An 18317-nucleotide genomic window follows, 5' to 3' on the forward strand; every position below is an offset into this window, starting at 1 on the left:
ATTCTGGAATGTTGAATATATTTTCAGTTACTCTAGTGAAAATTGAAAATCTAAAATAATTGAAATTCTGTTTAATGACAAAAAAAACTATGTTTATTGAAATGCAGCACTGTAACATTTCACATTTCAGATAGTTATCTTCTATTTAAAAAGGGAAAATATGAACAGTTTTTGACAGTGACCTAAAATTCATTAAAATTCCAACACACCTTGTTTTGTGAGACTTTTAAACTATTATTGCAATCCTTTTATAAGTGATAGGAAATGAAAGTACACCTTTTATTTAAATCCCAATAAAATCATAAGCTTATTAAACTGTATAGTTTTGGGACCTTAATCTAATTTTTTAAAAGTGCAATCTCGTAAGCAACTTGTATGTTTATCGACTTCTCCAGCATGGGGTCTGGCATGGATTCACATGCTCATGAATATTCCCCGTCGTCAGGCTGGGAATCCTCGGTAAAGAAAAAACCAGTATCAGTTTCGTTTCTGATCTGTCTTTCGTAGTAGTAACCAATCACTGGTCTCTGCGTCATACTGACCACAGCCAATGACTGCCCTCTACCTAAGCACCGCCTCTGGCAGCCATCTTCAGATTTTTACCGCACGTTCATGTGTTGGCATCCTCGTGCTATTGCTCTCGAGCGTTAGTGCTATTTTTTTCGGTCAAAAGAGCCTCAAGCTCCACCGACTCTCCATCCGATCAACGGGGACCCGTGTTGGAGTCGTCTGCGCCCCTCAAAGGTGAAGATTTCGTCGAGCTACGCTTTGGAGGACTCCAGAAGCTTCTCAGGCCCGGACATGGCCCAGGAGAAGGGAAGCTCGACGCCCGGAAAGCTGTTCAGGGTCTGCCCTGGATGCCAGCTGCAGAACGTCTTTAAGGAGGACGAACACTCCTTTTGTCTCTACTGCTTACATGAGGACAAGACGCACGTGGAGAAGGACTGTGCGTTTTGCGGCAATATGTCGGAGCGGACCATGAAGGACCGCCATCAACGTCTCGCCAACTGGCTGGAAGGGAAGAGCCCGTCAGGCGAGAAGAAGAGGAAGAAATCCGAGCGGTCTTCTAAGACCTTTGAGGACGCCCTGGCGAAGGGGGTCCAACACAAGGCCAAGCACCGCGAGTCCGCTGGCACCGGGAGCGCCTAACGGTCTGGCTCTACGGGCGCCAGGCAGGGCGCACCCTCCCCGGCACCTTCAACTAGAAGGTGCCCGCGAGCCAACGCTCTGGGTCGGGTAAGAGGAAGGGCGAGCACCCGGCGAAGCTCCTGGAGAGGCCCCGGTCGAGCTCGAAGGCCCCATCGGAGGGGGAGCGAGGCAGTGTCCCCCCCCTCAAGGATAAGGCGGTGAGCGCACCTAAGGTGGTGAAGGCCTTAATCCATCCGGCCAAGCCCTCTATCGATACTGTCGCGGCGACCCTGGCTCAGCCTGTGGAGGCTACACCAGTGGTGGCGACCTCGGGGCTCAGAGTCTCCCTGCCACCTCGGAGGGAGTCCTCTTTTGTGCCCATCGATAGGACCCCCGTGAAATCCCCGGCGGGGAAGAAAAAGGGGGGGACAGGGCGTCGTCGTAGATTCGGCTTCAACCTCGGAGGAAGAGCTGATCGAGGTCTTAAGCCACGGCCTTGGCGTGGAAGAAGACCGGCCCGTCGGTATGGGTCCCGACGCGGGTGACAACGACATCGTCGAGGGTGCTGACGGGGCCCCTGATCGCCCGTCGGATTCCCCTCTGCCAGCGCCGCAAGACAACTCGGCGGCCATTTTGTTGGCTATACAGTCCTTATGCTCAGAGATAAGGACGAGACTACCGTTGCCGACGGAGGAACCTCTCCCGTCGGGGGATCCTGAACCGGGACCTTCTGGCGTTCCCCCGCCCAAGAAAAGAAGGATTCACCCTCCACCTCCTTTTCAGCCGTCGCGCACCGTCCAGCCCTCCTCCCCGTCCACCCGAGGGGATGATACGGGGACTGACACGGCAGCGACGGGTACGGACGACGAGGTATACGACAAGGATCTACCGTCGTCACCTCCCACCAGGGCTTCTCCGCCCGACGAGATTGGTTCGTTCCACTCCATGATCGCCAGGGCATCCGAGCTTTTCCAACTCTGCCCTGAGGAGAAGAAAAAGGAAGAATTCCTTTATCAACGGCGCATGGCCAAGAGGAAGACGGTCCTCGCGGTGCCTCTACTGGACGACATTTGGGATGAGGGCCTCGCCCTCCTCAAGAACCCTTCCACTACGCCAGCTAGAAGAGACCGGTACGAGAAGAAGTACCGGGTCCCGGACGCGGCCCCCCTGTGCCTCCGGGCGCAGCCTACCCCGGACTCCGTCGTCTCTGCGGCGGCCAGGAAGAAAGCGGGGGGGGTGCGGCCTCCACATCGACTTCCCCACCGGACGGCGAGGGAAAGAAATTGGACACTATGGGACGCAGGGTCATCTCGTCTGCAGCGACGATGATTAAAGCGGCCAACGCCTTGGCTATCGTGGCCCGCTAAGACAGGGAGCTATGGTACAAACTGGCTCCCCTGCTGGACTTCCTACAGGACGACAAGAGGGCGGATGCCCTGGAGATCCTACAGGAAGGTGAGGTGGCGTCGGACCACGCCATCACTATTGCGACGGACATCGCCGACACTGGGTTTCGCCAGTTGGGCAACGGCGTGTGCCTTAGGCGGCGTGGATGGCTCAAGGCTACGGACTTCCGTCAAGACGTACAGACCAGAGTCCTGGACATGCCGTTCGATGGGAACAACCTGTTTGGGAAAACAGTGGACGATTCCCTTCAGGCCATTAAAGCGGACACTGAGACGGCCCGGGCCCTTGGGGTTCTGCAGCAACAACGGACGCCCTTTCGGAGCAGCGGAGGCAAGGGCGCCTCCAAAGGTTCCGGCGGCGGTTTCTCCACCTACCGTCAAGCGGCCCGCTCGTCATCTCAGGAGGCCTACAGAGGACGAGGCAAGTCTGGCGGACCCCGCCGTCGTCGCCAAGGAGGTCAAGGCGGCAAAGCCTCGTCGATACAGGATTGAACCGACCGTGGGGTCGGGCCCCCACCCATGCACCCCGGTGGGAGGCCGGCTGGCGAGCTTCGTCAGCGTCTGGGAGTCCATCTCCACCGACCGTTGGGTGCTGGACGCCTTAGCCCGGGGCCACGCGCTCGAGTTTCAAAGAAGGTGCCCGCGCGTCCCCCCCGTGGCCAGAAATGAGCTTCACGTCCCTCAGCTTCTCCTGGAGGTAAGGGCGATGCTCAGGAAGGGCGCCATCGAACTCGTCCCAAAGAGGCTTCGGGGCTCCGGAGTTTACTCGAGATACTTCCTCGTGAAGAAGAAGACGGGAGGATGGCGCCCCATCCTAGACCTGCGACGTCTGAACAAATTCATCAAGGCGCAGAATTTCCGGATGGTCACCCTCCAGCACGTCCTGGGTCAGCTGGAGGAAGGAGACTTCCTGTCGTCGTTGGATTTGGAGGATGCCTACTTCCATATTCCCATCCTAAAGGGGCACCGAAAATTCCTCAGGTTTGTGGTCCAAGGGCGTCACTACCAGTTCAAAGCCCTCCCCTTCGGACTACGGTCGGCACCCAGGGTATTCACCAAGTGCCTTGCACCGGTGGCGGCGCAGCTGCGCCGCGAGGGGATCCACGTCTACCCCTACCTGGACGACTGGCTCATCCGGGCCAAGACGGGGGAGCTCGCCGTGGAGCACACGGCAAGGACCGTCCAACTTCTCACAGACCTGGGATTCTCCGTGAACTACGCCAAGTCCCACCTGGTACCCGCGCAAAACGCACTGTTTCTGGGAGCGAAGCTCGACACAGTGTCCCTTCTGGCCTCCCCGTCGGAGGAAAGGACCAGGTCCATCCTGGGCAAGGTACAGCGGATGTTGGCTTCCGACGCGGCCAAGGTGAGGTCCATCAAGTCCCTCCTCGGAATGATGTCTTCTTGCATCTACCTCATTCCCATGTGCAGGCTCCGGATGCGCCCGTTGCAGGAGTTCCTGGACGCGCGCTGGATCCAAACGACGGGTGGCTTCGAGGAGAGGATCACACTCGACGAGAGTTTCCGCCGCGCGGTCCGGTGGTGGGGCACCCGCGCGCATCTGACGGCGGGCATGGACTTCCAGAACCCAGACCACCAGGAGACAGTGACCACGGATGCCTCCCTGGAAGGGTGGGGAGCGCACACTGAAAATCTACACGCGAGAGGCCTTTGGCTCCCGACGGAGAAGTCCCTCCATATCAACGTCCTGGAGCTCCGTGCAGTGTTCTGGGCCCTCAGGTCCTTCCTTCCGTCCCTCAAGGGCAAGGTGGTGAGGATCTTCACCGACAACACCACCACCATGTTTTACATCAGGAAACAGGGCGGAACCAGGTCCCCAGCACTGTCCAAGGAGGCGCAGGACCTGTGGCATTGGCCCGTCGCCCAAAGGATGTTTCTGGTGCCGTTTCATCTGGCAGGGATAAAAAACACCATCGCCGACTCACTCAGCAGGGAGCTGCGCTCGTGCCACGAGTGGGAACTACGGCAGGATCTAGTGGATCGCTTCTTCCGACGGTGGGGCACACCCCAGATCGACCTGTTCGCGACGGCGACGAACTCCAAGTGCCGGAGGTTCGCCAGCAGGTTTCCCCAGGCGAGGAGCATGGGCGATGCTTTCTAGTTCCCCTGGGAGGGCCTGTTCCTCTACGCGTTCCCTCCTTTGCCACTGCTAATCCGGCTCGTCAACCAGCTCAAGAGGTCACGGTGCAGGATGATCCTCGTCGCACCTGCGTGGCCGAGGCAGATATGGTTCCCGGACCTTCTGGACTTGTCAACGTCCCCGCCAATCAAGCTGCCGGTGGACGCAGATCTACTCTCCAGGGAAGGAGGCGCCATCCTCCACCACGACCCGAAATCGCTGAACTTGCAGGCCTGGCTCCTGCAGCGCTAGAGTTTGGAGGATACGACATACCGGCCGACTGCAGAGAGGTTCTTGCAAAGGCCAGGGCGTCCTCGACTCTTAAATGCTACGGACACAAATGGAAGAGGTTCTCTGTCTGGTGCCACGCACAGAAGATTAACCCTCTACGGATTACGGCTCCCCAGGTACTGCCGTACCTGCTGATGCTGGCCAAAGCTGGACTGGCACACGCGTCCATCAAGATTCATCTTGCTGCGATCTCCCGATACACCAGAACCACGGGGCGGACGTCCTTGTGGTCTCATCGTCTGGTGAAAGAGTTCATGAAGGGACTGTTCAGATCGTTCCCGCCGGTGAAGGCTCCGGCCCCGGCTTGGGAGCTCAACGTGGTGCTGACCAAGCTCATGGGACCTCCGTTCGAGCCTCTGCACTCGGCCCCGTTGAAGTTTCTGTCGTGGAAAACAGCGTTTCTTGTGGCCATCACCTCCGCACGACGGGTGGGAGAGATCCAGGCCCTTTCATTCAAGGCCCCGTACTTGACTTTTCACGACACGAGGGTAGTGCTCAGGACGCACCCCTCCTTCATGCCCAAGGTACCGTCGGACTTCCATCTCAACGAACCCTTGGTGTTGCCTGTGTTCTTCCCGTCGCCTTCGTCGCCGGCTGAGAGGACTTTGCACTCGCTGGATGTGGCTAGAGCGCTGAAATTCTACGTGGACTGCACAAAGTGTTTTCGGAAGACGTCACAACTCTTTGTGAACTTTGGACCTGTCAATCAGGGGAAGGCTCTCTCGAAGGCTTCCATTTCCAGATGGCTCTCCGGCTGTATCATGTACTGTCATCGGTTGGCAAACCGACCGCTGCCTGGCCGTCCGAGAGCCCATTCCACCAGAGCGATCGCAGCTACCACGGCGTTCCTTTCTGGTGTGCCCCTGCTGGACATATGTAGGGCTGCTACGTGGAGGTCGACGCACACCTTCACGAAATTCTACTGCGTCGATCGGGATTCCAGGGAGGAGTCCAGGGTCGGCTAAGCAGTGCTGCGCAACCTGTTCGCCTGAGGTGAGCCTGGTGAGGAGGTAAGATGCTTAATGTTGAGTTTGATGTAATGCTTAATGTTGAGCCTTTGCCACCTCCCGTGGTTGTGCATGTGTGTACTGCTATGTATTCTTTATTCATGAGCATGTGAATCCATGCCAGACCCCATGCTGGAGAAGGAACAAGTTACTTACCTGTAACTGTTGCTCTCCAGCATGGGTCTGGCATGGATTCACATGCGAACCCTCCCGCCTACCCCTCTGCGGCTCTTCACTTGGTCATACTTCCACTTCATGTGCTTCCAAATCTGAAGATGGCTGCCAGAGGCGGTGCTTAGGTAGAGGGCAGTCATTGGCTGTGGTCAGTATGACGCAGAGACCAGTGATTGGTTACTACTACGAAAGACAGATCAGAAACAAAACTGATACTGGTTTTTTCTTTACCGAGGATTCCCAGCCTGACGACGGGGAATATTCATGAGCATGTGAATCCATCCCAGACCCATGCTGGAGAACAACAGTTACAGGTAAGTAACTTGTTCCTTATTGTAATATTCACCAAACCATCAATAAAAATGTTTAAGTGCAGCTGTATCCTTTGCTATTAACTTTTCTTTTTTTAAAATACTTAGAAAAATATATTTGCGTGCGTCTCTGCATTGATTTCTTACACATGAATTTCATGTTGTCTTTCTTATTAGTGAGTTATAACTTTTTTCCCCAAATATCCAAAATGTTTAAAACATGAATTTAATGAATTTTGTGTCGCTTATACCCCAATGTTTTATTTTGCTCAACTTTTTCCAGTTTGTGGAATTTGCAACATATAATGCACAATTTCACAAAATTGAAATTGCCCTGTATTATGTCTAGGATTCCATGCCCGAGTATTTTTTCCAGCTTCTTTACAAATGTTGTTCTATCCTGCAGAACGGATTTACCAACTCCCCACACTTTTGTTTGTTCCTGAGATTTTGCTGTTTGCAGCCTTTAATAGCTTGCCGACAAGTGCATGCAAAACCAAAATAATGACTGGGTTCGCAAAATCTACTAGCCCACTTGAATAGGTTGGGAGATTTTATGACTGGTGAGTACAATTTCCTTGATACTCGATCTTCATTGTGAGTGTGGGATGTTAGAAACTTCTTTGCCACTTACTGCAAACGCATTTTTGTAGTAGATGGCAAATAAGTTTCACTCTGCGTTGCTGCCCATTGCGTGATGGCCTTGCATCAAATAAATTGTGCTTATGGTGCATGCACCATTTCCAGAAAGCACTAGTCCATATTTTGGCACCCGTCACCATGGTCCAAATGCATTACTCTTAGCTAGAGTATGGAAACTAAGGAACTCACTCTGCAGCTCTAGTGGGATATTTAAGCTTTTGCGTGGGCTGAAATCCCAAATGGAAATACAATTAAGAACCTGTGACTGGCAGAATGTTCCTAAAACCATGTTATAAGTCATCAGGTGACGCCTTGCAACCAGGAAAACATGTTTCCAGAGCCTGGCGCCTCTTTACAAATCATGTGTCGCCAAAGCTTATGACCTATTTGTTAAAGTGAAGTTAACATCTGCAAAATCTTCCAGAAAGTTTTAGTTTGTTTAGGAATACTTCAGAGTGTTGTCATGTGCATGGTGTCTTCTAGTCCTGGCGGGTGGGGAGGTTTTAACGTGCCTGCCTTGCAGTGGAATGCCTTTGACGATCCATTGCACTCTGCCCAAAGCATGCAACGGGGCCCTAAGTGCTAGAGCAACCCTGCAAGAAAAATTGCTAATTCCAAATTATTTAAGAATGGGTTGTGTGCTTTTTTATTCTTTTAGCATTTCTGCCTAGTGTTTGCTTAAATGGGGTGTATACAAAATGATGTTTCTCCCCATTGGCACCTGGGATATATGCACACTTAATCGGTGCAATGCTTGCAGGGTTTTGTTAGCATTTGCTTTGGCAAGGGATGCACTAGCATTATTAAAGATTATGTGCAAATAGTCTTACCATAAAGTCGCAGTTATCGGAAGAGGATCTTCTCCTCAAGAGTTGATTTCTAATGGCTTGACTATTATTTTGGGTTGCTTGGTTGATGTGTTTTTACAGCAAACTTCTATCCTATGTATAATTTTCATAGGATGTCTCTGCTTTGGGGATTGGACATGTGTCCATACCCAGCCATTTTTCTTCTAAAATTCAGTGCGGCTCCTCTCTTTTGGAAGAGGAAATATGATCTCCAGAAGCAGGACAGTGCAACATTTTGTTCTAGCATCAAACCCAGAGCCTGCATACCAGACTATTCCTCGCCTCCGTCTATCCAGCTTTCATTCTACTTGAGTGAGCAAGAACGAGCGAATACTCTGGAGAGAAGGATTAAGAAAGTATGCTACACAAGGCTTCATCTACCCAATGTTTCTTAAAGTTCTGCTTCTTCCCATTATATCGCACCAATGTCTCAGAACGTCACATTTTGATGTACCAACACACACATCTATATCCTTGCTGCACATGGACCAGTTAATTACAGAGTCCGCAGTAGTGTTGGCTGGATCTGGGGGCACGTTCTGTCTAATGGAAATGTGCTCATTGGGATTAAAATAACTTTGGTGTTGGTTAAACATGGACAAAACCTAAGACAAAAAGCAATCACTTGCTTTTTCTGAAATGTTTTGATATGGCAAGGTGGCAGACGTTATAGGGGTAACAAAAGTTGATTCCCTTTCAATCAAAAAGGTGAGCAACATTTTCCCAAATGTGTGGTTTTGGAGCTTGCCAAACTTCTTATCCTTTTGGACTTTTCTGAAAATTCATCCAGCAGATAGTCTGTGCCAGAGGCCATACTGTAGACTGTGGCTCGGCCATGGCAGAAAATTGAGCATTGGGCAGAGCACGTGCTGATCATACACAAAGCCCATGCCCTGCTGGCACTGTATCTCGGCCACTGTCATAAAAGCTACACCCATGGACTTAGCCCTAGGCCATGTAGCTGGTTATACCCTACATCCGGGGTCTCCCACTTGCAGCTCCCTTGATGTTTGGATTACAACTCCATTGATTCCTCAGCTTGGAGATGCTGGCCTGGGTTGATGGAAATGTAGTTGAAGACATTTGGAGAGTTAAGTGTTGCAGACACTTTCCCCAGAGGTGCTCTCGCAAGGGTTACTTTCTGTGTGATGTGGATAGAGGCACTGGGCTTGGGCATAGCCTGTGGTCATGCCAGTGCCACTGCCAAGGTTAATTCTCCCCAAAATAAAGTATTTTAAAGACATTTGCTGAAATAACTTTGCAAATCTATGGTGTTTAACTACGAACAGATGGCAACCAAAGTTGAAACCTCTTTTAGTGGAGAATGTTGTTACAATAAAGAAATCTTCACCTCATTGATAATTGGCAGTGATGGTTCGCTACATGCAACCATGTGTGGACATGCCACCCCACCACCAGCATACTCGATGTACATGCTCAATGCACATACCCTTTCCCTTGCAAAAGATCCCCCTACCTGTAAACCGTGTTCTTTCCATTACATATCCTAATATCAAAATATGTCAATTCTCTATAGTAGTCTCTACCAATGTGGAACACCGCTTGCCCATATGCTGCCCCCTTCAGCTTCACTCACAACTATTTCCAGGCAAGTTGGTGTGTATCGTGCTCGATGAAACTGTACAACAAGGTCTCAAGCAGATCATTGCTTCAGCATTACTGTGACAGGCCCTTTTTTCATTCACTGTTCACAACTCTGTTATCTCTTGTGTCCCCTCGTCAAGAGTGAGATTATGCACTTTTAAATAGAAGTATTAACCGGCTTATTCTCAAGTAAAGTATCATACCAACACAACATACCAAGACAGTGTCTTATGTTATGTTAGCAGGTTTTATAAAGCGATCGTAGGCCCGTAGGCATCTTGGCGCTGAGCATCAGGACAGCTACACAGCACACCATATTTCGCTCAAGTGTTTTCAGAGAGTGCCTACATTTCAGATGATTCAGATTGCTTCTCAGGGCAAAAGGGAGAGCATTCCATAGCTATGCGGCTGCCACCAAAAAGGCACGTCCCCCCCCCCCATTCTGGGAAGGCGTACTCTGGGAATAGAGAGCAGACAGGTGTTGGCTGAGCGAAGAGCTCGAGTTGCAAGGTATGGGGAAAATATATAGAATGCAAGATGGACTAGGCAGAGGGACTTGAATTCTCTGCGCACAGCAACAGGGAGCCAGTGGAGGGAGTGGAGAACGGGGGTAATGTGGGTGCCAAACGGAGTGTTAGTGGCCACCCTTGCCGCCAAATACTGCAGTAGCTGAAGCCGGTGGAACAGCCCTACCGGCTGAGCCAAAAACAAAGAATTGCAATAGTCTATATGGCTCAACACCAGAGGCCTAAGATGGCATGGCAGAAAAAGGAGCACCTTCTACAAAATCCTCAAATTGAAATAACCGGCCCTACACACTAACCCGACCTGAACGGCCATGGAGAGTGTAAAAGATAAGGTGACCCTGAGATTTTTGACCGCCGACGCAGGGAGAGGAAAATCACCCGGTGCCATTGGCCAGAAAGAAGAAGGCCAAGAAGCAGGATTAAGGGGGGAGCCCACCATCAGAATCTCAGTCTTGTCCCCATTCAGCTTCAGCCAATTGTTGGTCATCCAATCCCCCACCACACCCAGGCACTGACTCGGGGGCGATGAGACCTCCGCCTGGTTCATTTCTAACTGAACCAGGATCTGGGTATTGTCGGCGTTAAAGTAGCACCTGAAGCCCACGGAGCGGGTGAGGCGGATCCAGAGGCTGGATCTCCCCTAAAGTCACTTTCCAACTTCCACTTGCAACCCACTACCTACCGCTCCTACACATATACAACATTGTAGGTTAACAAGACTGATTGCACCCTCGCTGGGAAGTTGATTAATAAAACATCTAGTAAACTGTAGTCCTATCATACGTAGTCGTCTATCATTGGCACCCTGTAAGGAGGTGCTGGCAAGTCTGGATGCTCGGAACACAGGCTGTACTGTATGGTACAAGCCTGCATTCCGAGCAGCCTGGGTAGCCAGTTCCCCCTTCCACACTCCCCAATTCCTTTACCTCTTAGCAGCCGCGTAGTTCCCTATGTGGGTGCCAGAGTTTTTTTTTTTTTTTTTTTTAAAAAAAGCAATTTATCTCAGGGAGGAGAGCACTGTGCGGCGTCTGTAGCGCAGCTAAGTTAAGTTTCTTTTAAAAAAAGGAAAAAACAAATACCATCAGTACGCATGCAGGCAACTACATGGGTGCTAATGGCGATATTTTCCTCGGCGGCGGGCCGGCCCTGTCGGTAACTGGACAACCTCTCACATTAAGGGACTCTCTCTTTGCTTGGGCCCTTAACTTGGGCGGCAGGCTGTTACCGACCGGGTCGGCCCGCCGTATCGATTATTCTGATGCTTGTGAATCTGCTTAGAATAACATGCTGTGCATATAGTCCAACATCTAGCGGTAATCGCATAGTATTGCATCGAGGATCGAAAGGCGACGTTGACATGGGCTTGCCTGTAACACTATCCCTAACATGATGTGTAGTGTACCCAAAACCCCTCACGCGTCGAGGTCCCTCAAATTGTTTTTTTCCGCCCAGCTTGCTGGTTGCCTTATGCAGAGCTTTTAAATATTTCAAATCGACCTCTGGTAGTTCATATATATTTGTCCCCTTAATTGATGACTATTTATCTAAGACAGCGGAAGACCACCACATAATTCGACGGCTGGTGTTCCTGTCGACTGCGTGGCCGGGGCTTCTGGCCGGCCTATACAGTAGGGAGAGTGGTGTCTGGGGGTTTTCTATTTCTTTTCAAGAATGTGTTTCCTTCTCCCCTCTCTTTACCCCTCTGGTTTTGCCGTCGCTATAAATCTGAGCTATGGACAGGACTCATTTCAAATTTTGACCTTCTTGTAAATGCAAGTACCCTTGGAAGGACATGCACCTGAGGTGCAATAAGTGCCTCCCTCGCGATCACCACGAGGTGTACTGCCGGTCTTGTCCGCACTTGCATCCTAGGACGATTAAAGAGCATCGAGTTAAGCGTCGAGTTAAACGATGGGCGATCTACGCCATAATGCAGGCAGAGGGTAACTTCCCTGCTCCCACAGGCAGTGACAGTGACGAGTTGAGCGACGCCTGTGGCTCCGATAAAGATGCCATCAACCTATCATCGGAGCGACAACGCTCTGAGCCATCCGGCCCCGGCAGGCAGACCGACGGCTCTGCTTAGGGGCAGTGTACATCTCTGCGACAGGGACACACCCACTACACACAAGGTAAACCCACAACCCCCCCACGTACCGCCTCAATGGATTCGCCTCGACGGTCCAAGACCCCAGGGGGTACGCGGATTTCTTCGACGGAACCTTCCGATCCATGGGCTCAGCAGCCCTCCCTGCAACCACGTATGCGGCATGCGTCTGGGCATTCCACTGACGAGGGCATCAGCACCAAAATCCAGAACACCGTAGAAACGCCACTCGAGCGCGCCGACGCAAAATGTTCGGGCAATGTTAAAAACGACGGCGAAGCCAGTAGAACAGCCGAAACCCCTCACAGAGACGCCAAACATCCGCGAGAGTCTCACAAAGATTGTTTCTGCATCCAATAAGCTCAAAGACAGGTAGAAAGACACGTCCACATGCCGAGAAAGGCAGGAAGACTATTTTAAAAGCCCCCAGCCACTAGATAAATCTCGACGGTCTAAGCAGGTATATCCCCAGGAAGAGCCCTTTCCCCCTCTATACCCCACTGGTTCCTCCTTATGGACCAGGGATAGGTTTGAAGGGTGTATGAATAGGCTTGTAAAATGTGTGGACTTCTCAGAAAGGTTTACCACGCCTAAAAGGTCTAGTGAGGAGGACCTTTACTCCACTGTGTCAAAAATGTCAGAAGACTTCCTGTCCTCTTCATGAGGAGGTGTTTGATTTGACGGATCAGGAAGAGGCTCCTCAGGACCCATTTTTACGGAGGATGATCCCTTTGAGGACCCCACTGACCAGGCCCCAGATTGGGGATGGATGAGCCACCAGTGGGTAGCCCACCTTAGATGCCACCTACTAATACCCCAGACTCATACACGATATGTATGGATTCTCCCGCATATCCACCTCTAAGACCGGCATCTCCCATAGATGACCAGATGGCATTTAATGCCATTTTGAAAAAAAACAGCCGAACATTTCCAAATTACCACGCAAGAAGCAGTGCAAGACTTTCTTTCTAAAGGAAAAGCCACCTGCCAGTCAGGCTATACCTTTACTGAACTCCATTAAAAGGCGTATCGCCCTTTCTTTACTGACACCATCACAAGCAAGGGCTGTAAACGCATGGGTGGAGAAACCTTTTTGCCCCTCCCCTACAGATCCTCTCTACATTCGGGGACATGCCGCTCCAGATTCCCTCGTTGTCACTACAACTAGAAAAAGAGCGGGGGTACCTTTCTCCACAGGTGAGGCACCGCCGGACAAGGACTGCAAAAAACTGTATGCCCTGGGAAAGCATGTCACTACTGCGGCAGCCTATTCCACCAGAATTGCCAACAATACCACACTGTTGACCACCTATTGGAATGTTCAGTGGAACCTGCTCCTGGAGGGCCTGCAGGAGGTCCCCAAGCCAACACGTTCACGTTTGGTCACGGTTGTGTCAGAGGGGAGGCAGGTAAATCCCAATATCCTTAATGGCCCAAGGTACCCTTTTGAAGAGGCATGCATGGTTAAAGAACTCGGGGTTCACGCCAGAAGTGCAAGCATCTCTCATAAACAAACCAGTGGAAGAAGCTAACCTGTTAGGTAAAGCTGTAGATGAGGCGCTAGAAACAGCGACAAAAGAACACGAGACTTTGAAATCTTTAAACCAAATAACTCAAAGGCCCTTTCAGCAGCGAGGTGGGAGTTCTCACTGCTTCTTTCGTGGACAATCCTACCCACGTTCCCCACATAACCAATACGGAACGGGTAACACATGGTCCTCAGGACAGGGGTCAGCTGTCTCTAACCAGTATCTACCTAGAGCACAGTAACGTGGCAAAGGAAGGGGTCGCAGTGCCACCCCTAGAGGCTCCCCAGCCTCCAATCAGAAATGACACGAAGATCCGGGTCTCCTCCCATGCCTCGCCAGTCGGGGGACGGATAACCTCATTCTTTCCCGCATAGGAGGGGATTACCACAGATCAGTGGGTGCTCAAGACCATCAGCGACGGTTACTGCATCGAGTTCAGACGGCCACCTCGATTCAGACCACCAAGGTCCAGGCGTCTGACACAGTAACACCTCAAGATCCTACTGCAAGAGGTCAAAATCCTGCAGGAAAAGAGCGCAATCGAAGTCGTCCCCGTTCTACAGGTAAACAAGGGTATTTGTTCAGTGTGCTTCCTTGTACCCAAAAAGGATCTCACCATGCGCCCTGTGCTAGACATGCTCACAGCGAACAAATTTGTGAAACCACAAAAGGTTTGAATGATAATGCTGCAAGAGGTAATCCCCCTATTAACACGGGGGGATTACATGGCAACATTGGACATGAAAGATGCATACTTTCATATTTCAATGTTGCCGGCACACAGGAAATACCTAAGGTTCATGTTAGAAAACAAACACTATCAGTTCAAGGTCCTTCCCTTCGGTATTACCTCAGCCCCAAGGGTATTTACAAAGGGGCTGGCAGTAGCGGCAGCTCACCTGCGCAAGCTATCCATCCCAGTTTATCCTTACCTCGACGACTGGCTCATAATAGGGGATTCATACGCAACATGCCTCTCAAACACCCAAAGGACGATAGACTTACTCTTCAGTCTGGGATTCAAGAAGAAGTCCAGCTTAGACCACAGCCAAGTTGAGCAATTTCTGGGGCCCTAATTTGGATAAAAGACGGTCTTATCTTCCCCTCCAACGAGAGGGTTCAAAACATGCCGTTTCAAATCCCTCCATATGTAGCCAGTCGGGAGGTAACGGTACACAAAACCATGTGACTGTTAGGAGTGATGGGATCCTGCATTTATTTGGTCCCTCAAGCACGTTTGCGCATGCGCCCCATGCAAGAGTGTCAGGCCAGCGGACAATGGGATAATCTAGTGGTTGTCTTGGCAGCCCCTGTTCTTTCACTGCAGTGGTGGTCGAGGGAAAACCTCTTGAAGGGGAAGATCTTCACCACCCCGCAGTAGAAGCCACTCACTACGGACGCATCTCTCACGGGGTCGGGGGGTCTCACCTCCTTCAGCAGACGGCGAACAGCATTTGGTCCCCAGCAGTAGCATTCAACCACATAAACCTGTTGGAGCCGTTAGCGGTGTTCAAGGCTCTAAAAGCTTTTCAGACACAGTTGCAGGGAACGACAGTACTGGTCCTCACGGACAGCACCACAGCCATGTATTACCTGAACAAACGAGGGGGTACACACTTACCAGGGCTTATCCAAACTGTCCCAGAACACTTCAAAGGGGCTCTCAAACACAAGATGTTCCTCCTGTCTGAACACTTTCCAGTGGAACTCCATCTTCTGTCGGACGTGCTCAGCAGAGACTTCCCTCTACCCACAGAGTACGAATGGCGACTACACGAAGACATCGTCTCCAACGTTTTTGCAGAATGGAGCTTCCCAGAGATCGACTTGTTCGCAACTTTGGAGAACTCACAATGCCCTGATTACGCCTCCCAGGTACCCTCTAAACCGCTCCAAGGGGAAAGGTCTCTGGATAACATGGTCAGGGAAATTTGTTTACGCTTCCTCCTCCCCCGAGTCCCCTACTCAAAAAGATAGTGGACAAGATGCACCAGGAACCAGTTACCATGATATTGGTGGCCCCGATGTGGGCCCGTCAACCCTGGTTCTCTCATCTGATGGAGATTTCAAGGGGGAAACACTTCATCCATGCCTGCAAACTCTCAACTTGGCGGCCTGGCTCCTGAGATCCTACAGTTCTGGCACCGCCACCTTCTGCATAGATGCCTGGATATACTTAAAGAAGCAAGAAAGCCTAACACCAGACATTGCTACTCCAATAAGTGGAAACGCTTTGTCATCTGATGCAATTCCAAGAGCATCAATCCCATAGATTGCTCTCCTACTCATATTGTCCTATACCTGAATCACCTCCTTGACTCTGGTCTGGTTTTAATTCTCTGAAGGGCCACTTAGCTGCACTTGCAGGCTATACCACGTCCCAGCAGAAGGTGTTGTGGTGGAAGATGCCAGTAATCAAAGCTTTCATGGAAGGGATTAAGAGACTTCATCCCCCCCATTTGAAACCCAGCTCCCGGATCGGACCTAATGTGGTACTAACCAGACTTATGGGATCTCCCTTTCAACCAATGCATAAGGCTAGCCTTAAGGTACTCACTTACAAGACCGCTTTCCTGGTTGCAGTCACTTCTATCAAAAGAGTTAGTGAACTGCAGGCCCTTTCAGTTCCAGACCCATTTGTCACTATCCACAAAGACAAAGTGGTTCTGTGCACTCGCCCACGGTTTGCGCCCAAATTCATTTCACATTTCCATGTGAAATAATCAATAGAACTACCCACTTCTTTCCAGAACCCCACTAACTTGGCAGAAAGAAGCCAACACACACTAGATGTGCACAGGGCACTCATATATTATCTGGAAAAGACTAGACCACTAAGAAAGACCAACCAGTTTTTCGTCTCAGTGGCGGCTTGTAGAGAAGGGGACCCTGTCTCTAAATCAGCCATCTCTTAAGTGGATTGTCAATTGCATCACACTCTGTTACACTCTTGTCAAGAGAGATCTGCCCTTCAAGCTTAGAGCACACTCTACGCTGGTCACTGGGGCTTTCATAGCATTCATTGCAAATGTCCCTCTCGAGTCCATTTGCAAGGCGGCAACCTGGAGTTCTGTACACACCTTTACAAAAACACTACTGCCTTGATACTCGCTCTCGGTCTGATTCTCAGCTGGGACAAGCGGTATTAAGACCTCTTTTCACTACTGTTGCTTCTCACCTCCCTCCTCCAACTCTGTGTACTGCTCGCTAGTTTATGCACAGCATGTGATCCTAAGTAGATTCACAAGCATCAGAAGACATGTATTACTCACCGTAATAGCATTTCTAATGATTGTATCTGCTTAGATTCACATACCCTCACCCTTTCTCCCTGCTCGGATGGAAGGAACATAGAATCTTACTACTACTTCTCTCTTTCTGTACTCACTCACGAGTCATAAGGCTCCCTCACAGCAGAAAAAATACAATCGGAGGGACCTCGATGCATGGGGGATTTTGGGTACACTGCACGTCACGCACGTCAAGTTGGGGATAGTGCTACAGGCACGCCAATGTCGACGCCCCCTTTCGATCCTTGAAAGACAAGATGCAATACTCCGCAATTACCACTAGATGTCAGACTATATGCACAGCATGTGAATCTAAGCAGATACAATCATCAGAAATGCTATCATAGTGAGTAATGCATGTCATATCGCCTCAGAACTCCTGGTGATGTGTAATCCTACTCCTTTTTTAAAAATTGTTTGCGCTCTATACTTGGATCTAAAAAGTTTCATGTACTGAATTGTTGATGGACAAATGTTCTTTTAAACCCAAAAATGTGTGCCCAAAAAAACGCGCATTAATACACAAAGTGCCAAATCCGTGATTAATGAACAGAGCCCCTGCACATGTTTCTATCCTGTGGGCTTTTTGACTGCAAATCCTACATTAAATGTTTCTAATTGTAAACGCCATAGTTTAAAAAATAAAAACGGAACTGCAGACCCCTTTTTTATTAATTCTGTAGCAGTGACTATGCTCCTGGGGGGCCTTGCACGTGAATCTATTATTGAATTGTTAATGCGCACACATGACACTGAAGAAGGGAGAGGGTTAAAAGCAGAATTGACGCTCCAGTCCTGCATGTGAATCTAAAGTTCTATTTATTTACACCAAGACACATGGTTTACTGAAAGCTTAATCAGCTCTCTCTCCCTTCTCCAAGTGTTCGAATTTTTAGTTTTGACCATTCACACCACCTAAGTGGAGTGCGGCTAGGAGGGGGGGGGTGACACGTGAGCAGGGACACACAGCTTGTGGCGGTGTTTTGTTATTTATGCCACCCACAAGCTTGTGTATCGGTATTGGATAGGCATTTGCCAGGCACTGGCATGCCTATCCAAAAGCCAAAACTGTTGGCTTCTCCAGTACATGTAGGACTCCACCCTCTTCTAAGCTGCGTAGAGTTAGTGTTATTACCCAATTTATTGGTGCTTGATTCATCTGCGTGTCTGCAGCACGCACACAAATGTATGAGCATTGCTTGCAGCTTTAGAATAGATTTATAGGCATCAGTCTTTGTCACCTCCCCCAATCCCCCAATATCAAATCCAACCAATGGAAAACATTAGAATTAGGAAAATTGAAAAAGCT

The 18317-nt window shown here is 50.3% G+C and overlaps 1 protein-coding gene across 11 annotated transcripts in view; it reads left to right on the forward strand.

The window, feature by feature from the left end:
* The window catches only part of LDB1 (LIM domain binding 1), a 590338-nt gene that overhangs the window by 412798 nt on the left and 159223 nt on the right, over window positions 1–18317 (forward strand). The gene's annotated exons all lie outside the window — the stretch shown is intronic.

This window comes from Ambystoma mexicanum, chromosome 8, assembly GCF_040938575.1.
Source record: "Ambystoma mexicanum isolate Mex_15411 chromosome 8, UKY_AmexF1_1, whole genome shotgun sequence".
NCBI classification, from domain to species: Eukaryota; Metazoa; Chordata; class Amphibia; order Caudata; family Ambystomatidae; genus Ambystoma; species Ambystoma mexicanum.